Here is a 27,304-nt window from a genome sequence, read left to right as displayed (position 1 = left end):
CGGTTACAACTTTAAAAATCATTTTATACTGAGAATCAGTGGCGGATTTAGAAAAGTATTTTGGGAAGGGTTTCTTACTAATGTTTAGTTTTTTTTAAACATTCGTAATTTTTATTTGACGGGAGCTTAAAGTTTATGAGTAAAGGCATAAATAATAGATATTTAGTTTGTTGCAGACATTCCGTAACTTTGGGGAACGGGCTTCAGTCCGAAAGACCGCCCCCCTAACCTTCACAAAACCGTCACTACTGGTAATTAGTAATAATAACGATTTAAAAACAATAAAAAAGGAAGTCGCCCAACTCACAGTACACGCACTATTTCTACATTTACAAATGGAATGAAGAAAAGCTTTGTCAGAATGGTCGAATGCTGGTTGAATCCCGGACTTCCCGATAGAAGCGCAAAAGCTAATCACTCAGTCATGTTTGTTGTGCAGTTGTATTTAGCTTAACTTAAATATATTCCGTAGTCTTTTTTTTGGGGGGGGGGAGTTCCGTAATGATATGTTGAATCCCTCTTGTTAAAAATTCAGAAAACTTGAGGATTGGGTAAACTGTGATGGTGGTTCTATAAAACTTAACTGTAGAATTTCAAGAATATACAGAACCAAAACCTCTAGATGTGCAGCCTTTAAGTGTATCATATAAATCTAAGTATTTCTCTTATGTTTTATTTTAATTTTATTTTGTTTCAGAAAGAGGGTATGGAATATTTTGAAGTAAAAATACTACATACTATTTTGCTAGTTATTTGTGTATTCTTTAAAAAGAAATGTTTACTTTTAGGGTTGGCTGGTTTACACCAACTTTTTTTTTTAATAACTGGTTTAAACCACAAAAATAAAAAGAATGAAAAATGCGAATCGTGTGAACTTCATGGTAACGTTTCCAGATATCAAACCACCTGCAATAGTTTTATTTCCCTTTCACCTTTTAATCAAGGTGTCCCATGTTCAATTCTCGGTCGAACCACAAACCTTCTTTCATGCGTAACCCAAGTATCGGTTCGGATGTCAGTTTAAGCGAAAGTCTTCTCCTTGATAACCTCGGTATTTCGTAAGGATGTTAAGATTAAATATACGAAACAAACCAAATTGTATATTTCTACATGCCTAAATGCGTGTTGTTTTATAAAGAAGCCAATATTGCTTAAATATATTGATAGAAATTGGCAAAATTTATCGATTGCCTACGTAGCTTCCAACATTAGCTTGGATTGGACTTTCAATTATATCTACGTACCGGTACTAAATTTGTAATTTAATACCTCAGTTTTAGCGTACTGATTATGGTACGTTGACCTTTAAATTTTACATGCAAAGCAATAACAGGATTTTCCCGTTATTGTCTTACATTTCAAGTAATGACGGGATTTTCCCAATGGCTAGGGCGGGAGATTCTCAACTTAAGAAATTTACTGGCCGCACTTTTTTAAGCTTATGGGAGTTCTTCCGGCATAACCCCGCTGTTGCATAATAACATCAAGGCGAAACAAACTTATTTCTGTGAATATGTAATATAAATACATAAAGCAAAAAAATCTAAGTCAAAAAAGCCTGGTTTAAACCAAAAAAGCCTGGTTTAAACATCCCCCAAAAAACGGGTTTTTGGCATTTTCAAAAACAACCACGGTTCTTGCCAACTCTGCTTACTTTTGTATATAGGAGGTTAAAAAATTCTTATTATATACATTGGTTAATCCTGTGGAATTCATAATGTAAATATGTTGAAGAAAAATTTTGAAATATTTTTTCGAAATTCATAGTTTATTTTCGATGTTTTATATTATTATCAGCATCAACCACTAATTAAATGATTTTTTGTGTTATAGAGAAGCGATACAAAGTCTGTTTTATCAATTTAAAGCAGTATTTTGAAAAAAGCCCAAAATTTCCGAAGCAAAAAAGCAAAGCAGAAAAAACCGAGTTTTTTTTCCAAAAAAGCCGGTTTTTTTTCCGAGCCCTTGCATCTCTACTATGGCACACACTGGAAACAAATATACGAAAACACCACATTTCAAATAAAACTGATCTTAAAAACGCATTGTTGACGGAATGGAGAAAAATTACCAGGGCAACAACAGAAAATTTAGTCAGATCAATACCAAAGAGGTTGCAAGAGATCATACGGCTAAAAGGAGGACCCACAAAGTATTAAAATTTGGGGAACTACAATCTAAGCCATTGCAGATGAATAATGTTTATTTGTACACGAATACTTTTTTGGCGTGAAATATGTTTAGTTTATTTTATTTGTACGTTTTCGTATGCTTCGAATGTGAAATAACTTAATTTCTATGTTTGGTAACTGTATAGATAGTGTAATGAAATATTTGTGTTTCGTTCTTGCTTTTATTACTGAGTTGAATGCAAATTATTTGCGTACAAACACTTTAGTTCTGGCCGGACGAATACTTTCTTTGCTCACTGTAGTTGCTATGAATGTGAAACCCCATACAACAGCTAAGTCTGTAATATTATCTGCATGTTCCGAAATTTTAAAATATTCAATACTTTCGACAAAGCAAACATGTATAAAAATTACCTGCATTTGTGTTTTAAAAGTACAAGAGATTTGTTTATTCGTTCGTTATTTAGTGATCTTCCTTCTTAGTGAAAGGTTGGATGCATTTTTCGAAAAATAAAGTTTTTTTTTTTTTTTTTTTAATAACCTGAATCCTATACTTCATTGCAATTGCTTTCGATTTTTAAATTGAAACGAAAAATAAGCATAATGATTTACTACGGGGAAAAATCAGTGATCGAACTTTCTTCTCTGTCAGGAGGTCAGTAATCACAGAAAAAATTACCACGGTATTTTATATTTACAAATAATAATAATATCGATGAGTGTGCAGCGAGAATTTAAGTTACACCCGTAGTGTGCCGCAATTTGAAAAAGGTTGGGAAACGCTGGATTAGAGGAACAAACTCAACTGTGTTTGATTACGTATCATGTTTTTTGCTATCCTGTGAACTACTTTTTAAATAACATTATTATTTAATTTTAATAACTGTATGTTAAAACTATTTTGTTTATTACAAATTAAATACAACTATTATTTAAAAAGTAGTATAGTTCACAGGATACCAAAACAACATAATATTTATTTATTTATTTATCAACACAACAGGCATTACTGCCCAATTATAGTGTCTACATATGAACTTAAATACACAATGTTACAGTATAACATAAAACTTGAATACCAATATATATATATATATATATATATATATATATATATATATATAATGAACCTGATGCTTGAACACAGAATACTAAATTAAAATAATACTTTTTTTTTTTTTTTTTTTTTTTTACAAAACACTCAATACTAGTTTCTTGAATGATTTTTCTGAACAATGAAATATGTCTACAGTACATCTTCGTAATATTTAATGATTTTATTGTATGTAGCACAAATTCTCTATGTAGGTGACATATTCAGTGCATTTGTATGTGCCTTTCTGCAGTAGAATAGGCCACTATTTCCCTTGCGTGCTTTGATGGATGGAACCTGTATCATTATTTTTGTACTTCTGTCTGTACAGTTTATTTTGTTGTGCAAAAAGTCTCTTTAAGAAAAGGAGATCGTTCAACGTCCGTCTTTGTTCAAGTGTCTGAAGTGTAAAGTTATCAAGTAAATTATTATACAGTTCGTATTTTGGGTAAAGTCCTGTCCTCTTGTACGTGAGAAAACGTATGAATTTGCTTTGTATCTGCTCTACTTTTTGGCTACGTGTTTTTACAGAAGTGTTCCAAATAAGTGAGGCATATTCAATTTTTGATCTTACGTAAGAAAAATAAAGCAATTTTAAAGTGTTGCAATTTATAAATTCTTTGGTCGTTCTGATAAGAAACCCAAGATTTCTATATGCATCTTTGGTAACACATTTGCCACATGATGCGCAAAGGTTATTTTTTTTTGTCAAATATCACATCTAAATTTTTAATTGTATCTAATTTTTTAAAATTTATTCCATTTATCGAATAAGTAAAGTCATACGTTTTTTCACGTCTACTGTATCATGGTTTTGCACTTATTAATATTTACTTCAAGTCTATTGGTAGTACACCAGTTTAGTATATTAGTCAGGTCCTGTTGCAGAAGTAGACAGTCATCTATAGATTTCACATTTGCAAATATTTTTAAATCATCTGCAAAGAGTAATTTGTGAGAGTTATGGATATAAAATGGCGGATCATTAATAAATAATAAAAACAAAAGAGGTCCAAGATTAGATCCTTGGGGGACTCCGGAATTTACACGAAAGCATTTAGTTTTATATTCTTTATATAGAACGGATTGTCTACGTTTACTCAAGTACGAATTGAAAAAAGTTATCATAGGGGGACTAAAATTGAAAGTGGCAAGTTTCTGAATTAGTATGTCATGATCCACAGTGTCAAATGCTTTATGAAAATCTGTATATATTACATCCACCTGTCCATTATTATCTAAGGATGAAGTTATGAAATCTGAAATGATGGTGAGATTAGTTATCGTGGATCTCTTCTGCAGGAAGCCATGCTGATATATTGAGATTGAAGATTTAACATGATGCATGACCTGATCATAAATGACCAATATATAATCAAATACAGTTGAGTTTGTTCCTCTAGTATCTGCCTTAACTTAGATTTTGGGGGAATTGTTATTCTATCAACACTTTAATTTCAACAGTGAATGGCAACACTGAACATTCTGCAGATTCATATTTTCTGTTGTAGAATAACATTATTTATGATTGTGGTAAGTTGCATTTCATTACCTCCTTTCACTTATAAATAAACAAGCAAAAAAAATGGTAAATTTTGTATTATTAGTATGTCAGGCTCAACTCTTCACGGACAAAGTTTAAAGTACCTTTTTTTCAGCAAATATATATATATATGAAATGGTGTGTATGTTTCAAAAATCTGCAGAAGGTAATTTGTTTAAGCTGTTTTTATTTTAAATGCATTTCTCAAAACTAGAAAGCTTACTTTTTTGTAAGGTACATAAGTGGTTACAATTACAATATTTGTTCTAATAGTTGGAGATCTTTTTCGTTAATACTTTTGGAAAAGAAAAAAGTGTGGCAATGGATTAGAACGTATTGTAAAGGTATTGACAAAAAGTTCGTAATCAGGGGCTAAGGAAGGCTAACTTCAGTACATCTTGCACTGACATATACAGCACACACACACACACACACATACATACATACATACATACATACATACATACATATATATATATATATATATATATATATATATATATATATATATATATATGTTAATAGGGTTCAGCAATATACAGTACATACATAAACAATTCGTAAATATTTCCCCTATGTACTAAGTTATATGCTGAAAGTATTGTTTTATACGTACACTCATGTCCAGAGTTATTGTCGCATGTCTATAAATATGTTGTTGTAGGAATATAATTTGATAACGAATTCGCCGGGGATTTCTTATAATGTTAGTGTGTGTATAATCGTCAAAGACATGTATGTGGCAAATTTCATGTCAAAGGAGCAGTAAATAAGAACAATAAAACGAAAATAAAACTTTCCTATCCATTTAGTAACATTGTTTTACTCATTACAATTTTCGTATTTGTAACTCTTTTCCTATGAAATTTACCACAAATATACCTAGATACATTTCCCGATTATACATATAGTATCAGTATTAAAAGTACCCTGCAAAATCTTTATCAAATTATATTCTTACAAGAAGACAGTTATGGATATGCGACAATCATTTTAGACATGAGTGTACATCAAGTCTACGTGTACAAATGTATTATAGGACTTCTTATTTGGATAGTATTATACAAAATACTCATTCTTCTAATAGGCGACATATCCAATCCATTCGTACACTGTGATACTTTGTGAAATATTTGTAAACGCAAGCTCATTTTCCTGTCAGGGTATGGTAGATAGTAATATTGCAGAATCTATCTCAATATGTATAAGTTTGTTTAAATAACCTTGATAAATCTATCTCATGTGTAAGTTCATTTAAAAATCAAGCAGAAAAAATTGCTGTTCTTGCTTAAGAGACAAAATAAATAATTTTGTAGAAAGTCACTTTCACGCAAGTCTCATATAAATTTCATCAGGATTTGATGACAGTCTTAGTTAGACAATGAAATCCTCAAGAGATGATAGTGTTAATACCTTATGTATGTTAATGTAGTATAATTCCGTAACCGCAAACCAGTTATACACTTGTTGTTAATGAACTATACCGAGAAACTGTGCGAGGTGATTCCTCATATCAAAATAAGAGAAAAAGTTCATATGAACCTATGGCGAAAAGTGCATATTTTCAGAGCTAGGACTGTCCAAAATCGTGAAAAAGCTAAATTTCAACAGGTCCTATTTCAAATTCGACAAATTGTGGATGGTGGTTCATATCAGCGTACAGGAAGCCACACATAGGCAATCCAAAAGTGCATATTTCATCAATTTTTAATAAGTGTACAGGGTATAATTTTCAGATATGATTTTGGTAGAGTTTTCAGATATACCCTTATGTCAAGGAGGGTCCAAAGTAGGCAGGAGGTAAGCCTTCACAACAATGGACATCCAATGCTTCGAAGGGAAGTCGGAAGTATTAAGAACCGGCTGCTCCATGTTTTTTGTGTTCAGAAAAGCGTGTGATGCGATGTATTTCGTCACTGCATATTTCACGTTTTGTTCACTTACAAGCATGAAAGAAAACATCGCAGCATGCGTTTTCCTGAGTACTTGACACCATACCGCTGACGATCCTTAACACTTCCGACATCGAGCCAAAGGATTCCGTGTTCACTGCTATCAAGACTTATCGTTTGCTTACTTTGGATCAATCATAAAGTCAGCTCATATCTGAAAATTCGGTTGATGGCAAGTCTGGGAATTTCGTCCTTTAGGGAATACTCTGTACACCCATTGAACATTAATGAAAGGTGCATTTTTGGAGTGTGTATGTATGCGTGACTTCCTTTACGCTGATAAGGACCAGCACCCATAGTCCTCGAATTCGACATAGGGCCTATTGAAATTTGGCTTTTTCGCGATTTTGGACAGCCCTAGCTCTGAAACTATGCACTTTTCCCCACATGTTCATGTGAACTTTTTCTCTTATTTTGATGTGAGGAATCACTTCTTACAGTTTGTCGGTATAGTTTATTAACACCCTGTATATAAGGAGTTAGTGCCCTACCTTTATTTTAAGTACGTAACTAAATTACTGGAGTAACGAAAAAGTGGAAAAATTAAACAAATCTAAGAGAAAAATTATCGACTTCAAAACTACACTAAAAAGTAGAAAATGAAAACTTTCTTTTAAAAACAACCAATATTAAGCGACTTCAACAAAAGCTCTAAATAGCAGAAAATAATGAAAGCAGAATATAAAACATTTTTTTTAAAACAACTTCATCAAAACCGCTAAATAACAGAAAATAATAAAAATGTTTAAAAGCATAAAATAATAATAATAAAACGATTGAAAGCAGAAAACAATTCATTAGTATTATCTATAAAAAATGTTAGTCTGTGCTAAGTCAAACAAATTGATGTCTAATATAAAATTAGTTTGGATGATAATGGATTTACAAGGCTTTAATATCTTTGGCTTGGCACAACCTTCAATTTTTTTATGGATAGTGAATTATATTGAATTATTTTCTACTTTTAAATGCTTTATTAGTATTAATATTTTCTACTTTTTAGCGCTTCTGCTGCAATTTGTTAATATTGCTGTTTGCAGATTTTTTTATTATATCAGTATTATTTCCGCTATCCTTGGGAATTCGTCAAATATCAGCAACTGCTATGACATCTTCAATTTCAACATGAGTAAATGTAGTAAATAAGTAGATCACAGTTAATATGATGTAATAAATGCTCAAGATCATATTTAAATGTGTTATAAGCGTCCCGAAGGTGTTGCATAAATGCTTTAGCACATATATTTCGGTATTAATTGACATTATTCTCAGTTAAAGTACTGTTAGTGGAAATTCTTTCCTAGAACGGAAGTCGAAAAGAATTTTGAATTTACAAGACTAGTGGCTTCGAATCATTTGTGTATTAATCATAAGCACTTGGGTATAAAATTTCTCGTTTGGCTAGAGCAGCCCTAATTTCTTCAAATAATAGATAATGTTCCCAACCCCTTGTCTTCATTTTCTTCGATAATACTCTTGGTTCTATTTTCATATGATTAAGCCTATTTTTAGGCGTAAATCAAACAATTCAAAATTTATTGCCTAGAGTCGACCCGTGTTTAATAGATAACTGGATATTCATTGGTGCAGTGTGACCAGATCCTTGTCACATACAATTTAATTTTCCTAAAGTTAGCTTGATAAGGGGTAACTTAAGACAAAAAGAAATTAGGTTTAGTGAAATACTTGCCTAGTTTTAATTGGAAATTAAATTACTAATGAGAATAAAAGCGAGGTAAATCCCCAAATACATAAATTCTTTGTGTTGATTTAAAACTAAAAATCATTATGTGGAACCTACCGACGAGTCAGAATCTACCCTCAAACTTCGTGACTCAAATTCTGATTGTTATCCATTACATTCTGTTAGATGACAGCGAAGACGACAGTAGCCATGAAGCTTCGGAATGCAGAATTCTACTACATGATTATGACTAAGGTAAAGGACTCTTTCCCTGGAAGAAACTACAAACAAGGACATTTTTTTTATTTATTTTGGTTTTCGTGGTACACACTTACCATAAACGTATTAATTATTTTATAGAAAGCATCAACAGCTTCGTTAACCGTAGAACTAGTAGACACTGTTTCCAAGTTGGCAGACGTTATTTTTCCTTATACAACTGTTCGTAATTAGCTTTATGGTAGTTATAATCTGATTCCACATGTGCAGTTTTAGTGCGGTTTCTCTAACTGTAGCGAACGCCATTGATGGGCACGGTGGTTACGAGCGCTTACCTAGCGTGCGTGGGGACCCTAGTTCGATCCCCGCCCAAGTATGTTTGTGGAGGACAACATCGTGTCCGTGGGTTTTCTCGGGTACTCTTTCCACACTGTCATTCCACCAATTCTCCCATCGTCATTCAATTGCCTTAATTATCCGTCTTACTTAGATTAACCGACATAATGGTGGGACGTTAAGCTGAAATATTTTATTTCATTTTATTTTAGCGAAAGTCAATTTAAAAAAAGCAAGTGATGAGCATCTTAAGATATCAATGATTAAGGATCATGTCCCACTTCAATATCATTGATAATGTTTGCAAGAACTAGATCTAACTAGTTTATTTTTTATTATTGTTTAGCGTTTCTTAATTGTAGGTTCAAAAGCTACGAATTCCTGGCAAGTGTCTGTAGTACAGCGATATATCCCTATTATAATTAATCTGTACCTATTTTGTCAATACTGATCAGAGGCGCAATAATCAAGCATATAGCCTATATATAGTTAAAAGAAAAAACATTGTTATTGACATGATATGTTGTCATAAAAAAAGATTATTATGGACGTATACACGAAATGGACGAATATAGATGGAATATGTTTGTGTAAATAAAAGGAATAAATCGATGTTAGTTGGTATGTATAATGTTATGACATATTAATCTGAAGTTGATAGGTTTATTGTAATAACTTGATATATCTGCGAATTAGGGCTAAAGTGTTTATTCGCTTTATCTGGTGCCGTAGACCCGGGACTATACCGAAAACCTTTAGTTCCGAAGGATAGTAAGAACGGAGTTTATGTGCATATTTTACCTTTTATGAGTTTCACTACTTTGAGAAGTGGAAAGAAAATCCAAAGAACTGGAATTATGCAGGATTCGGAGATTGAAGAAGTGCCCAGTACTTTAGTTGAAACCATGTCTGGAAATGCCGTAACTGTGTCCGAACGTTCCCATTCTAATCTTATTGATATGATTAGTCAACTACTAGATGCTAAATCCGAACAATACAATAAAAAGCTAGAACAGATACAGAAATGGAATGATGAGAAGCTGGAGCATATGAAGAAATCGAATGATGAGATGCTGGAGCATATGAAGAAATCAAATGATGAGAAGTTCGAGCAAATATTGACCCAACACAAATCTCTTGCAGATAGAGTTCAGGGTATCCATGAAAATTTCGATCGGTTACAGCATAATTTGAAAGAGGACTTGCAAGTGTTGATTGAAAAAGTGAATGGTACTGGTGTGAATATGAAAGTAGAACCGGAAGAAGGTCAGAAGAAGGTCGATGGACGAAATGAAAATATTGAAGAACAGGATGTAAACGAAACAACTGAACCTGTGGTGAATTGGGATGCGGAAGATGCTGCAATTAAAGAAGAACCATCATCTCCGGCCAAGGAGACCACCACCACTACTACTACAGACGTATTCAAAATTGAAGTGAATACAGGCGTATTCAAAATTGAAGTGAAAGGTCTGCCGAGATTATACAGGTTAGGGGAATTGAAGAAATTGTTGACAGACGATTTGAAGTTGGGAAGCCATACTATTAGGTCACCGAAAAGAGCGAGTTCTTGGATTTATTTGATCTTCAAAACTGAAGAAGACCAACAGAAGGCAGTAAAGACCTTGAATGGATACAGTTGGAAGAAGCGAGTTCTTTCAGCCGAAGTTGCCGGAACTGATCAACGTAAGCGAAAATTGGAAAAGTCTGATGATAAGGATTCTAAAAAGGCGAAAGTTGAGTTACTTGTAGAAGATAGAATAAAACAGGCTACAATACCTTTGTGGGATGTTACTTATGGAGAACAATTGAAGAAGAAGACTGAAGAAATAAAATCTTCACCCACGCGACTGACGGATTTGCTGCTGAGAAGGAATCTGGATTTAGCAGGTTGGGCAGAAGAAAGAAAAGAGAAGAATGAAGGACTTGCAGACTTTCTGAAGCATTCGCCTATAGGGAAAATTAAAGATGATTTGAAAGATTATTATTTCCAAAACAGAGAAGGAAACAGCTTGAATGTAACATCGCTCTATTTCCAGATTTTCACTGAAAAGGAAGAAGGTGAGAAACCCTCACCACTGCAGCTGTTGTTCGGGAAAGAATATGTGAAAGAAACTATCTGTGACATGAGTTTCCGAATATCTCCAGATTCTTATTTTCAAGTTAATACTTCGAGAGCCGAGCAGCTTTATACTTCCATCGCGGAAACGGTTGAAGTTGACGAAGAAACTTCCTTGATAGATGTGTGTTGTGCCACTGAAGGAATTGGATTTACTCTTGCCAAGAAATGTACTCAAATTCTTGGCATAGAAATGTCGATCCAGGCAGTTGAAGATACAAGAGCCAATGCTGTAAAGAATGTCATCACAAACAGCGAATATTTTGTCGGACGGACTGAAGATATTTTGTCCACCGTAGTGGAGAAAGTAGGTGGAAAGAAGATATTTGTTATTGTAGATCCACCTAGAGTTGGACTTCATCAGAAGTTTCAGCAACGTAATGAAAAGGTAGAACAAGAACAGGAAAATAAGTATCAGATTAAAGTTGGAAATGGCTAAAGCTAGTTGAAACTTTAGTCAACCTTGATGTGTTAAGTAAATTAAACTTGGATAACAATTCTTAATTTATTCTCTTGTATGTTACGAGTTGTGTTATGAATACTTCATTTGAACTTTATATATGCACAACATGTTATGATGTGATTAATTTATTTTATCTTTGCACTAATTTTAAGAGTTATGTTCATCTTTATTTTTATCTTACGTGTTCAAAGGAAACCTGATTGTGTTAAATTTAAATTCATGACATTGATCTTAATTGAAGCTTCTAAATGTAATTATTGCCTTCTGATGGTTGACGTGTGATATGATGACAATCTTAATTGTAAATATCATTTGTATATGGATGTTATCGCTCAATGTAAAAAGGAACAATTAACTAGTAACTCTGCGTAAGTCATCAGTTAGTTATAATTTTGAATAGACCCACAAATAATATTTTTTAATGAATCGACGCTTTACGATATGTGATTAGTAATAAAAGAAAAATGTTGTTATAAATGAATTGATATATATATATATGGAGAAAGAAGAGAAAAGAAAAATATTTATATTGATGTAATAATAATAATTAATACGAGGATTGATGTAATAATAATTAGTACGAGGGCTATTCAAAAAGTGAGTGTTTTGAAAATATCCAGGGTTCTTTCCTTCACTGTAATACTGTTACGGAATTCCCGTTCTGGGCGACATCTACAGCGATATATCCCTATTATAATTAATCTGTACCTATTTTGTCAATACTGATCAGAGGCGCAATAATCAAGCATATAGCCTATATATAGTTAAAAGAAAAAACATTGTTATTGACATGATATGTTGTCATAAAAAAAGATTATTATGGACGTATACACGAAATGGACGAATATAGATGGAATATGTTTGTGTAAATAAAAGGAATAAATCGATGTTAGTTGGTATGTATAATGTTATGACATATTAATCTGAAGTTGATAGGTTTATTGTAATAACTTGATATATCTGCGAATTAGGGCTAAAGTGTTTATTCGCTTTAGTAGGACTACGAAAATTAAAATCAGTTTCGGTTATATGCGATTAATTCCAATCGCCTATTAGAAGAATATTACTTTCCTGTTGCAAAAATTGCACAAATAATTTAAATGCGATATGCTGATAGGGATGCGCACGAGACAAGATTTGTGGTTGTCTTGTCTCGAAAATGTGCTGTAAAAGTGATGTCTCGACTCGAAAAATGTATATTTTTCTATTTGAAGAGACATGTCTCGACTCGAATTTTGTCAGGAAAATCCTGTCTCGACTCGTCTCGTGCGCATTCCTATATGCTGAGATGATAGACACAGGTGAAAAATATACAAGAGCCACAAATAGAAAAGAAACATTATTTATACTAATTTTTATACATGTACTGTGTATACATACCAACAAAGAACTGAAAGTTTCAGGGGGTCTCATGGGGGATTAGCCTCACTTAGCTACGGATCTGATTGACAATAAGTAATACAGAAATAATTGATACAAAATGTTTTAAAAATTGAATATAGTATCTTTCACTGTATTAGTAAATTATCACCACAACCGGGATCCTTGTGAAGACGTTCCAAAATCTCATCAGCATCGAAATAGCTTGATTCCAGTCTCAAAATTTGCACGCTCAGAAGTCCGCTATGAACACGATATTTAAAAAGAAAACCAGAATATTATAAGTTATACTTTTAATTTTCTCATAGGGACAGAAAAACTCTGTCTCAAGTTACCCATCAAGTTGGGTAAACTTGAGATAAGGAGCAAAACTCTGTAATTAAACATGAGAAATCAAACACTGTCGCAAGTTATGCACCGTAACGGATACTTGAGACACATTATAAAGCAGAAAAAGTTTTATTGAAAAAAGTATACAGAGGCACGTAAAAAAAAAAAATTGAAACTCAGACGTCTATACAGCAATATCGAAAAAGTATGTATACCTCTTGAGACTTTTGAGGGGAAAATTTTACAAACAATAAATTCAAAATTAACCTCGTTTTCGTCGTCAATGCCAGGATAAACATAAATGTTATTCTTTTGAGATTTCCGCATAAACTTTACCATAGCCATGTTCTTCTCTTTCTGTCACTTAGGCTACAAAATACTTTTCCCTTTCACTTTTTGTATTCAAGACATAGATTAATTTGACAAACGACAAAGTCCTTGTCTGTAATTACTTCCAGGGAAAGAGCCCTTCACTTTGGTCATATAGTAGAATTCTGTATTCCGAAGCTTCATGGCTACTGTCGTCTTCGCTGTCATCTAACAGAATGTAATGAATAACAATCAGAATTTGAGTCACGAAGTTTGTAGGTAGATTCTGAGTCGTCGGTAGGTTCCACATAATGATTTTTAGTTTTAAATTAACACAAAGAATTTATGTATTTGGGGGGTTTACCTCGCTTTTAATCTCATTAGTAATTTAATTTCCAATTAAAACTAGTCAAATATCTCACTCCACCCCATTTCTTTTTTGTATCAAGTTACCCCTGATCAAGCTAACATTGCTCTTGTCGCTGGGAAATTAAATTATAGGGTTATGTGACAAAGGTCTGGCCACACTGCACCAATGAATATTCAGTTATCTATTGAACACACTAGGCAATACGATTCTAGGCAATAAATTTTCAAAGTTCAATAAATCCTTTATGAAAATAATGGCTAGTTGACGGTGTATTTTGGAAAAGTGAAGTTAAATAAACACACAAACACACACAAAATATCAATATACTAAAACCTTGAAATTCGTTAAAATTATTTTTAAAATACATATAACGTTAATAAAATATCTAATTTATTAGTTAATGTTTCTACTCCAGTAATTTTCTCTACTACAAGTGGATCGCTGTATAATTTATACACCTGAATTTTATATGCCCTCAGTGACATCTACAGGCGTGTTTATAAACTACTAAATCCAAAGAAAGAAAAGACAGTGGGGATCTGGGGGAGGTATTATCTACTTGTATTCACTCTGATTGCTTGAATAAACTTACAAAAACACATTCGCAGCACGCCAACACTGATATAAATACAACTCAGGAAGCAAATAACATAGCAATAATGGTAGAAAACAAGAAATAAGAAACATGCTTTTATTCAAAAACAGATAACAACGAGTTCGAAACGCAAACATTACTTTCTGTGTATTGTGCAATCAATTCTTCGTGAATAATTTAAGAGACCAATGCAAGCGGTGATCACGCACTACAAAAGAACGAATATGTCAATGATCAAATCACAAATCACACCAGCGAAAGGCAAGGTTTCTCTGACACACACTGGTTGATAATTACGTAGACTTGGAATGACGAACTGGCCCTTATGACCCAACAGCCACTAGTAGTTATGGTTTTTAAAAAAATGAAGAAGGAGGGGGGGGGAGACTGTCCGTCTTGCACCTGAAATTAGTCAATATATTCCCACAATCTTCTACTCATAGTATGGACCTTAGGTCTAACGCCTCAATATAAGATCTCTCATTTTAAATTGGAGAGAGAAGGGGGGGGGGGAGGGCAAAGAGATTCAAGTTGTGGTTAAAGAAAAGTAAAAAAAAAAAAACTTTTTGTATGTTTAGGCGAATGTTCGTTTTATATTTTCTGGAAGTAATGTTCTTTGAACATTACTCGGGCTTCAGTGGTTCAGTAGTAGAGCATTTGCCTCTAATGCAAAGAGTTCTTGGTTCAATCATAACGTGATAAGTAGGCTTCGGGTTGCGTGGGTTTTGCCCGAAGTGAAGCTTCCCCGTCGTGAGTTTTGCCCGAAATGATCTTCTCGTAGTTATTTCCCGAAAGTCACTAGCCTAAGTCTAAAATTGAGCTCCATAGATCTATCTGATTAGAAAAGAAAATTAGTGACTTTTTTTGTTGTTAAATCGCTCCGCTTACACTCCTTAATTACAAATATCTCTATGTTTTACGGACAAAGAAAAAGGATATATGTTTTAAATCTATGTAACCATTGGCAATTAATTATTAGAAAACTGTTAAGAAAACAAAGAAAATATTCCATAGAAGAGAATAGGGTATTGAAGTTCCCTTTAAATTCCGTGGACAGGCGTTAGACCAATCGGAGATAAGGATTTTTTTTCTTTTACATTTTCCAGATTTGGAGAATCAAAAATTCATTTTTGAGAGAAACGCACCTGTACTCAGGATATTGCAGGGATTGCAATAAAGAAGAAGTTGAATACATGTAAGAAACATGTAGGAAATGATTTATCGGTACCTATACGTAAAATTTTCTCAGAATTACAAGATCTTAAGGGAAAAGGATACGATTTTGTAACTAATTTTCCGAAATATGATAACGTTAAAACAGCGCTAGGTAATACACGACGAATATCGTCAGGTACCAAGCAAAACCCAGAAGTATGTGATAGTATTGTCCTCTTGAAAGAGCTTATTACGTTACAGTAGGCGGTAATTTTGTTGAAGGCAGAAGTGTATGTAATGAACGGATAATTGTGCTCGGAGTCGATAGATTGGAGTTTGTTGTCGAAGTATATAAAAAAGTCTTTGTAGACGGGACAATTTATACATATTCGAGGCAGTTCCAGCAAATAGTAAGTGTTCATGTTGATATTGGTAGTTTTGGACCTGATACAAATGCTTTGCTACCTAACAAGAGTGACAGTACCTATAGAATGCTTTTTTCTTCTTTTTTTTTTGTTAAAAAATCCACCCAGCATAGAATCCAAAATTGATCAAGATCGACTTTGAGAAGGCAATTATAGATGCGTTGAGAGCGGTATTTTCTGATTCGGTGTTGTCTCGTTGTAACTTTCATTTCTGCCAGACCCTATGGACGAAGATCCAAGGAATTGGTTTAAGCAAAGATTATAAACAATCTGCAACTGTCAGGTTCGCATGCAGGATGTATTCAAGCATATCCCTCTTGACGCTAGAGAAGGTTTCGGATGCTTTGTTGGAACTCGTATCTACAGTATACCTCCTGCATGTGAAAAATTAACTAAATTTTTTGACTATTTTGTGGAACAGTGGTTAGAAAACCCGAATATGCCTATCGACTAGTGGAACGTTCATGGTTTACGTCACAGAACCACTACCTAGGTAATATTGCGGAGGGTTGGAAACCGAAAATCAAAACCTCTAATTGGATCTAAGCCCCCCAATATGTTCCTCTTACGAGGAAACGGTCCCAAGTGTAAACAATCGATTTGACTAGGGTCCGGATATGTGTTACGGGAGACCAAAGTAGGAGACACGTATTTTGGCGTTTGGGCCCATACGCAGAAATTTCCGAAATATGGGGCCCCAAAGTGGCCCTACATGCTATAACTTGGAAGCGTGTGACGTTATTTGTACACAACCGATTTGGCTTGGGTCCGGATATGTGTTATGGGAGAACAAAGTAGGAGACACGCATTTTGTCGTTTGGGCCCATACCCAGAAATTTCCGAAATACGGGACCCCAAAATTGGACCTACATGCTATAACTAGGAAGCGAATGACGTTATTTGTACACAACCGATTTGGCTTGGGTCCGGATATGTGTTATGGGAGAACAAAGTAGGAGACACGCATTTTGTCGTTTGGGCCCATACCCAGAAATTTCCGAAATACGGGACCCCAAAATTGGACCTACATGCTATAACTAGGAAGCGAATGACGTTACTTTACACAACCGATTTGGCTTGGGTCTGGATATGGCTATTATAAGCCCAAGTCGAAGAGATATAATTTTTCTTCCGACCAAACTTGACAGACCGGCAAACTTTACTTCCGCCACTCTGCTCGGTTTCCTGACACACGCCGTATCGATTAAATATTAATGTTCACTTTCATGCACAAAAGTGTTCCGCCCGGTTTCCACACATCCTAGCCATACAAATACAAACGAAAAATGCAAACATTCTTTCGCTCCGTTCACAACCTCGTGGTCATCATATCCCCCCTCGACGGCTCGTGCCAGCTGAACATTGTACAGAATTGCATGGGTACCACATACACCAACTTCATGGCCTTATTGAAAATCTATTAATATTTGACCCTGTATATTCGACATTCCTTTTTGTGGGACCTAACAACAAACACAAGTCTCATACTTTTGCATATATTGCAACATATTCCAACCCAAGCCAACATTCTGTACCAGTAACGTTATTCGCTTCCTAGTTATGCCATGTAGGGCCACTTTGGGGCCCCGCATTTCGGAAATTTCTGCGTATGAGCCCAAACGCCAAAATACATGTCTCTTACTTTGATCTCCCGTAACACATATTCGGACCTCAGCCAAATCGGTTGTTTACACTTGGGACCGTTTCCTCGTTAGTTCAGCAGCTAAAAAATGAACCCGTTACCGGCAATTTTGCAATTCAGTTTAGATGAAATCGGAATATCTCCAGGGAAAAGGAAGATGTCATTGCGTGTAAATGACAACGTAAAGAAGATTCTACAAACATACGAAGAAACAGAAGACTTGAGATAAGTGTATACGTGCATTTGCGTACATACAGAAATTTGAATAATGATGAATAGTATTTCCGGTAAACAATTGGTTGACAAATGGGTTTGTGTATATAGTGACAAAAGAGTTTATTAGGCCTCTGCATGGAAATCGAATTAGACTATGAACTAATATATCAGACAATGAACTTTATTCTCGGGTTTTCAAACACGCCTATGTCTATGAAGAGCCATAGCCTGTCCCAGGTCTGGATAAAGTGTAAGGGAAAGTTTAGTTTAGTATTGATATTTTTGTATTACATTATTTAAGTAATTTACTGAATAAAATCTTTCAGTTTTATGTCCCACAGTTATGCCGTTAAGGCTAAAGGAGACAGTAACAATGAAAAATGAATGAAATGGTGGAATGAAGAAAGTGGGAGAGCCCCGAGAGAACCCTGTCCATCACAAAATCCACACGGCGCGAGCTGGGATCGAACCAGGTACTCCAAGCAGCGGAGGTGAACGCTCTACCACTGAGCCACCGCGCCCCCTAATTTACTGAATAGTTTGTGCATTTACGTTAGTAGTGATTTGATTTCCATAAAGGTAGTCTATATTCACAATTTATGTTACTGCTGTAGTTTAACACCAATCGTGGATTCCTGTTTATAGTACAAGATTTAAATGGAGTGATAATTAGTATTGTGCATTAGAAAGTGTATTAATTTTGTTCTGCTGTGATTGATTCTTTTCGAGGAAAAAACACAATATTCTTCTTTCGGGGACAGCTCACTAAATTAACGTTCGCACAATCACTAAGACGGGAAAACATCATAGAGCCGGGTTTTGTAATGTACAAATACCATGTGCGTAAGTTTTCTCGGTTTTCTCCAGTTTTCTCCCACTTTCTTCATCCCATCATTTCCTTCATTTCATAATCACCTTCTCCTTTAGCATTATTGTAAAATCGTGGAACGTTAAACTAAAACAATTTACATTACCATGATGTTTAAAACATATAGAACTTAAAAGGAAAAAAAGTTAGCGTCTAAAGACGAATGAATGGTGAAATGTTGACAACCGAATAATCAACCCTTAGATAGAACTCCAACATACTACTGGCAAGCTTTGAAGTCATTTATTTCATTTGAAGTTTTACGTTCTATCCAGGGTTGAGGTGAAGCATGCATGATTCAGTTTAACACAGAATAACGAATCATGTGAAAACCTATTGAAAATTGAAAACTGGGCTCTCTGCGCCAAAGATGAAAACGGTAATTATACACGAAGCACATAATGCTTTATAGTCGTCAATTAATTTTGTAAGTTGCCGTAACTTGTGGAGGGGCAGGAGGCAACTGCTCCTCCAGGGAAGCTCCCCGTCGTTCGACGGGGCCCACTTTATGACAAAATTTTCTTACTCCTTATACGATACGAATATGATATTATAAATGAAGCATCAAATAGGTTCACTATATTACATAAACTAAACAGCACACAAAAGGTAAATAGCACAAAAATGAGTCGTGGGCCCATTTTGGTGAAAAATGTCTACTATTAGGGGCCCTAGAAATAATATTTATTCGTACGGGCCCAGGGGCGTAACTAATGACCACGCAGACCTCGCCGTGGGAGGCCCACAGGCTCCAGGGGAAACCATAAAGAGTAAGAGAAAGATGGAAAGAGGAGGCCACGAATTAGAAAAACAACTTTTTCTGGGGGGCTGCACTGGTAAGTTGGTTCGAGTTCTTGTGACATATGTAGCTATGTTTCCATTCTAAATAAAGATAATGTACCCGGCACTATATCTCACGGTATTCTTAGCTTGACTGTCATGATTGAGCACTGTAAAGCATTAAGCTGGCTATTGCAAGTTCGAATCCTTTTCAAGATAAGGATGCTGATTTCTCCTTTCACCACTCATTTTGTTGTTATTGTTTATTTTCCATTTCGTTTATCTTAAAGAGCAGAATCATACGGTGTTATACTCAATAAATTACAGTCAGTTACTCTCGAGGAAAAAATGTCCAAACATGGGGCACATTCAACATATACAACACGATAGAAATAATTAATCTGAACAAAATGATACTGGCGACTGTAAATTCTCATGCGTAATTTTCGAAAAAATCGAGAAAACAGTTTTTGTAAACCTAAAAGACAATTTTGTACGATAACCCATCACCTATTAAGATAAAATGGATACAGAAGAATACGCTAACTAGATATGCATTAATTGTAAATTTGGAGCGAAGCGAACGACCTTTATTGATCATTTATAGATTTTTTTTTAGTGCATCAATTGTTTTTGTGCCATGTTGAGTCCTTGAGCATCCCGTTTTTCAGTGATTATTCCTCAATGGTATGTCCGTCGTGGACAAGCAAGCCCTTACGACACTGAGCGCGCGCTCTCAAGTCACCATGTCAAATTTCGTGAACAACGATTGAGGCATCTCGGAGATCCAGATTTTCGCTGATTATTCCTCAGTGGTATGTCCTATAATTAAGACTTAGTAGACATATCTTCTGGTTTCTAAAGTAACACTTCCTCTCGATTCAGTTTAACATATTTACATAGCATTGCTTGGAAATATACCTATTAATTTCCTTACATAATTACTTAACATATATAGCTTGGGAGTGTAAAAAAGGATGCATCCCCTTGACCGGACTCTGTGTTGATAACATTCATGCTTTGAATCACGCACTTAGGGAAACCCTCCCAAGACTGTCTAGATACACCTGTACAAAACTGGTTCATAATCACTGTTTTGAAGTAGAAAATCTAATAGTAATTCTGTAACTTACAGCCACTATCGCAGACGAGCACCCACGGAGGGGATCCACCGGGGTCCTGACTCAACTCAAAACTTCCTAACACAACATACGTTTGTACACTTTCTCAATAAAACTATAATTGTTTAACAGAGAAATGATTGATGTAGCATAAAAATCTGATCTTACACTTCATCTGTATTGTATCTGTTATAAAAACAATCTAGTTCTATCATTTTTTTTCTGAAAATATAGGGGAAGTATTTTACAATTACTTATAATTTTTTGGGTGCGCGCCTGCACTATCGTCAGAATATAATACAAGTTTAATTAAATTCTGAGTGAGTTCCCCAGTGCCTTCTGGAAGCGAAACATAATGAATTTAAAGCTAAGTCTACGTGGTATAATCTTGCTTACTTTTCTACAGTAGCTGTTACTTTGAAAAAATAAATAATGGCATAATAAAAGAACTGTTAATCGACAAAGATATAAAATGTAATATATTTAATAGGACTATAAAAAACATGACGCATGTTGACAATAATCCTCGAAAGATGGTAGCGACAGATAGGATTGAAGAGGTGCCACGTGGGAGCTATTTGCTCCCTGCTTCACCTCACGTGATTCAATTTAACTCAACGTCCGTCGCTCACGCCCTCTGATCAAAATCGGCCTCATCATCAACGTTTCGTTGCGTGGTGATCAATTGGTAAACAATCTGGTCACTGCGATGCGTCCCTTGACACCGGAAGTTAGGTGAATGCGCGTCAGGATTAAAAAACATTGAGTGAGATTGCGTACCAAACAGTGTTACCATAAGTATTAATTTGTTGTCAAATAACTGACACTATCAGTAGGTTTTCCCTTAAACTCACTGTGGGATTTTAAAGTTGGTCATGATAGGAGTTCCGGGGCTTATTTTATTCCATAAGGAGACTGCTATACGCTCGAAGTTCTTAAAACTTTTACGAACTCAGAATATTACTATCCTTTGTTCCCTAGCCTTGTTCTCTTTACTCTACATATACGATAAGAACAGTGGCGGACCTGGTCCGGGACCAAGGGGTCTAACCTCCAGCTTTTTGAATGACAAAATTTATTTAAGGTATTATTCATATAGTTTTTAAAGTATATAGTAGACTCATAACATATCTATCTGGATTCTGGTTTCCCTCCTCCCCAGTTTTTACCTTCTAGATGCGCCGCCACTGGATAACAAAGGTACATTTTATTTTCTAATAGGGCTTACTCAACGTGTTTCATAGGACTTACTCACGATTTCCCTTTATAACTTTCTCTTTACCAGTGATCCCCATAAGTACGTTCCGATTTGTAATATGGCCTGGCTCCTCATAGCAAAACAAGCACTCTACACTGTGCCACTGTGACCTTTCAAATGAGTCTGTAAGAATGGCATTTAAGAGAAAACGGAGTAAATACGGCAGTTGTGTGATGATAAAATTTCTAACCGAACAGTAAAATGCAGTTATGGCTCTAAAATTTACAGTTTTTATATTCATTCTTCCAGCGGCGCAAATCTGTCTTCCATATTGAGGGGCGAGTAAGACCGTTCCCGCAATCTTTTTTTTTTTTTTTTTTTTTTTTGGTAAGCGATGTTTAAAACATGAAGTTGAAAAACTACTACTCCGTGAAGGATCAGGGGAGCACAGTTGTCTTCAACGTTGGGAGGCGAGTAGATTTGATGTATATTCTGGGGGGGGGGGCATCATCTCACTTTTCTTTCTGGCAATCGGACACAAACCATCACATTTCTCTCCAAAAACACATTTCAAATCGGATTATTGAGAGTACGATTCCTCCATTTCCAAGATTGGAGGAGACATGTCCCCCTCATCCCACCGGGATTTGCGCTAATGATTACTTCAATAATATCATTAAATAATATCATTAAATAATATCCTTTAAAAAATGAAACGTCTTAATGGAGCGTAGTACTTTATTTTTGCTGGTCAACAAATTTGTTCCTACGTCTTCCCGATCCGTTAGTCTAGAATGATTTAAAACCACTGACGTGCCAAGGACGCACTCACGGGGGGTCTGGTCCCTAAAACTGCCTAAGTAACATACATGTGTACAGTTTCTTAATAAAACTATAATTGTTTAACAGGAAAATGATTAATGTAGCATGAAAATTTGATCTTACACTTCATCCAGGGATAGATTAAGGGAGGGGTTTGGGGGGCTGTAGCCCCAGGTCTCCAGATGGATGAGGGTCTCCACTCTGATCAAAATCTGAACTCACTGTCTAAAAAGAATCATACAAGATACAATGATCATCATGAGATAAAATATGATCAAAAATATGAAATATATTCACTTAACTTTCTTACTGTACTTTGACAGAAATGTATTAGGTGATGTCAGCAGGGGCAACACATTTGTCTAGCCCCGGGCCTCCAGGTAGGTTAATCCGGCCCTGACTTCATCTGTACTCTTTCTCTTATAAAACAATCTGGTTATATCATTTTTTTTTTCTGAAAATATAAGAGGAAGTATTTTACAATTATTTATAATGTTTTCGGATGCAGAATAGCACCCGTTCAATACTACATAGACATACTGGCTTATAGTATTGCCTCCTCCCCCTAAAGCGTGAATTCTTCCCAACAAAATTTTTTGGATGCGCGCCTGTGATGTACACAATACAAACGTAGGTAATAAAATTAAAATGAGTATTATTTAGTGCACTTCGAAAATCTAATAGATGAATCTGAAATGTTAATCGATAAGAATACTTTTGAGTTATAGTGTGCCAAGTTACGATACTCTAGAATGAGAATTTCAAACTGGATTTTTTTAAAAATCAATGTAGTTTTCATACTGTATTATGCTGTATCAGTACATTTCATAGCAACTCGCTGAACCTCCATAGCGAAAAAATCGAATCAAGTAGCAGTGTTACGTGTAACCACGTGATGAAGTTTAGGAAACATGATATTTTCTCAATATCGAAGTTGTAACTAGTAATAGATTTCAACCACTTCTAGTTTTAGTAGGGAGATTAGAGTGGAAATGGAATATATTCTTGCGGCTTCATTATTTGCTGAAAGTCACTACTCGCTATCTATAGCGATCAAAATTAAAACCGGAAGTAGTTGATTTTGGCCATTTCTAGTTTCAATAGAGGGTTAAGAAAGATGCATATTCTTAAAACGCTAAATCAATTCCGGAAGAAAACAAAAAAGCTTCTGTCTGTGTATTACCATTTTTTGCTCTATAGTGATCAACGCTAAAAACGGAAATGATTGATTTCTACCATTTCCGATTTGAACACTGCCTATATCAAAGAACTCGATTCCTAAGTCTTCACCTCTGCTTGCTGGCCAAAATTAATGGTAATAATTCATAAACTTGTCTCCGATTCACACCTTTTTGTGTCCAGGATTGAAATTCTTTTTGTGTCCCGGACAGGACCAGGGGCGCAAGCAGGGGGGGTCCACCGGGTCCAGACCCCCAAACTTAACATACATGTGTATACTTTCTCAATAAAACTATACCTGTTTAACAGGGAAATGATTGATGTAGCATGATAATTTGATCTTATACTTCATCTTGTACTCTTTCTCTTATATAAAAAACAATCTAGTTCTACCATTTTATTTTCTGAAAATAAAGTGAAAGTATTTTACAGTTACTTATCATCTTTTCAGTTGCAGAATAATACCCGTTCAATTCTCATAGAGGTAGTGGCTTATAGTATTGGATCCAGCCCTCCATCAAAGCTTGGACCTCTCCCAACAAAAATTTCTGGGTGAGCGCCTGGACAAGACAATATATATAAAAGTGCTTCAGTATACTAACTCCTTAAACATCTAAGAAAACAAGAAACAGAAACAGTATTACTAACGTCCTCTCTCCAATAGACACTTTGGGTATGTGGTACTTCCCAGTGCGAACATTAGTTCTTATTGTCCTAAAACGTCTCTGGCTTCTTTTACATGTTGTTATTATTATTATTATTATTATTATTATTATTATTATTATTATTATTATTATTATTATTATTATTATAGTAGTAGTAGTAGTAGTAGTGATAATAGTAGCAGTAGTAATAGTAGTAGTAGTAATAATAGTAGTGTAGTAGTAATAGTAATAGTCAAGGGCGCCCATCAGGGGCAAAGTTTTTCAATATTCCCAAGTATAATTTAATCTAGGAGGGGGCGAGCGCCCCACTTTGCCCCTGATGGGCGCCCTTGACTACTTCGTCCCTTCGGAGCAGTCCCTTCAAAAACATGTCTGAAAAACGTCGTAAATTGCGCATTCAAACTTCTGGACCAAAAAAAAACTCTGGAAACAGTTATTAGTTTATTTAATAGCACTTTGTATACATACTACCTTTTACACTTTCCATCTTTCTAATATTTTTCACTGCCTTTAAGATATTTACTATTTTTATTTATTTATTTTATTTTATTTTATTTTTCAATGTGGGGTTTAGTTTCGTGAAGAACCTTGTCGTACCCTTTATAACGTGCCCGAGCTTTGTGTATGGATAGCGTTGGTTAAAAATGATACAATTCGGAATGATAATGGAATTAATGATTATGGGACAGTCACGCGAATCGTCATTTCCTATTATCGTTGCTATTGATTTTTTTTTAAACTATAGAACCAAGAATAGGTACTCTTTCCTTTTATGTATTCCGCAGATTTATATTTACAGTTGCGATATGGTTGAAGTACATCCTCGTATATCATGGATGATTCATTGCTGTTGGGTTGGGGTTAAACAATGCACACATGACCAGCTCTCACTTATGACAGCCGACAGCTTTTAACACATTGTTATATGCGTGTGCGTGCGTGTGTCTCAGCAGAGAGGAAGAGAGAGCAGAAGGAAATTACGGCTATATTCTATGTATTCCGATAACTACAGTAAAACAACAATTATTCGGATTAATACATTTTGGACATAATTCACATATGCAGAAATCCGGATAATTGGCGAAATCATCAGATATTTAAAATTTCATTGTTCAATAATAATGTAGGAACAATATATGCTGAAAATAAGACCACTTCCACTGCTAACAATTGAAGAAAATACTGATTAAATATAAATTTTAACTTTAGTTTAAATATAAGTTTAAAGGAAATTTTAGTTTTTATGAATGAATGCATGCAGTTCGCAATTCATGTTTAGTGTGTTTTTTATTCCCTGATATCGGTCTGGAAATTTGGCAATATACATGACTGGAGTTCGAATAATTGAAATCCGAATAAAATAAAGTCCTTTTAGAAATCAAAACTGGTTTCACTTTAATATATATTATTCTCTATCAACCGTGGACCGTCATCATCGAGAAGGGGGTGAAGCTGAGAGGGCAACTTCGTTCATCAATCAGTTGATTTATCCTTCATTTGCGTGTTCTTTGCCTGCCCTTTCCGTTGCAAATACCGCTGCCTGGCTCGTGAGTAGTTAGTTGGTAAGAGATTTGATAAACGATGACCAGTGTACATCTTTCTCTTATAGAGGCGGATATGCACCTTTCCTTCCTAGCTTTTCAGTTAGTCTACTGTTTTGCTTATATTTTGAATAAAAAATCTTAAAAATTAAATATATACTGTATATACATGTATATAATTAGTTATCACCGGGTATTTGCCAGACTGAGGGTCTTAACATGCGCCGCGTTATTTGAGCATTTTGTTCATAGTCGTTGAGCTAAAGGAGAAACGAATGAAGATATCGAGCCACTTACTCGAGAAGGCTAATAGCGATCCATCTTTTGTATACAAGATAATTAGAGATCAAACTAAGGCTAATCAATGAAAATTTAGTTTAGAAAAAAGCAGGACTGAAACCGACCGCCGACCTCAAGAATAAAAGGTATGTAGCTGAGTGGCTGTTAAGAGAGTGGACTGGGTAGCAAAGTAATCAACACACCGACACAATAAATCAGAGACCCGGGTTCGATTTCTACTCAATCCCACATTCTTTGTACTCTTGATTTTTCATTGAGTTCCCATCTACAGGGGATGTACGTAGTATAAGGAAAAATTGGTTCTACTTGTTCGAAATTGGATCCAATCGTGCTTCTTCAAACATGGAAGTCACTGTCTATCGAAATCGAAGGAAATGAGGCAGGATTGAAGAGAAAGGAGAGACTCATATTTTTTAAATACTTTTCTTTGTCAATCAATAAAGTACATTTTTAAAGTTAATTTATTAGGGTAGTAAACAAGAAACTGTATATAGATACTTCGTGAATCCATCAGTCTTAAGCGTCCTGAAATGCGGAAAAATTCACAATAGTACCTTCTTCATGAAAATGCACCTGCCATACGTCCTTATGCAATTTCACGTCAAACATAGAATATATGTATGTTTCATTATCTTGCCTATTTTAGTCATTTTAACGCTCACTGACTTTTATTTCTTTCCGTAGATGAAATAAAACTGGACAGACGTCATTTTGCATCGAAAGTTAAGTGAAAGAAGCATCACTAAACGTTTTCAGCAGCTTTGCTGGCAAAAGCGTACCATCACCCAAGCGAATTCATTCAAGGTTGTCATGCATCGATGATTCGAAGCAGTGTCGGACTGGCCAAGTTGAGGGCTCTTGGCGTGG

General features: G+C 35.0%; 1 protein-coding gene across 1 annotated transcript in view; it reads right to left on the bottom strand.

Annotated features, from left to right (window-relative positions):
* The window catches only part of LOC145668404 (uncharacterized), a 187,124-nt gene that overhangs the window by 109,899 nt on the left and 49,921 nt on the right, over positions 1-27,304 (bottom strand). The window lies entirely within an intron of this gene.

Source organism: Thermobia domestica, chromosome 13, assembly GCF_964235325.1.
Source record: "Thermobia domestica chromosome 13, izTheDome1.hap1.1, whole genome shotgun sequence".
NCBI lineage: Eukaryota > Metazoa > Arthropoda > Insecta > Zygentoma > Lepismatidae > Thermobia > Thermobia domestica.
Note: the sequence above shows the minus strand (reverse complement) of the source record. Positions and strands in the feature narration are given on the sequence as shown.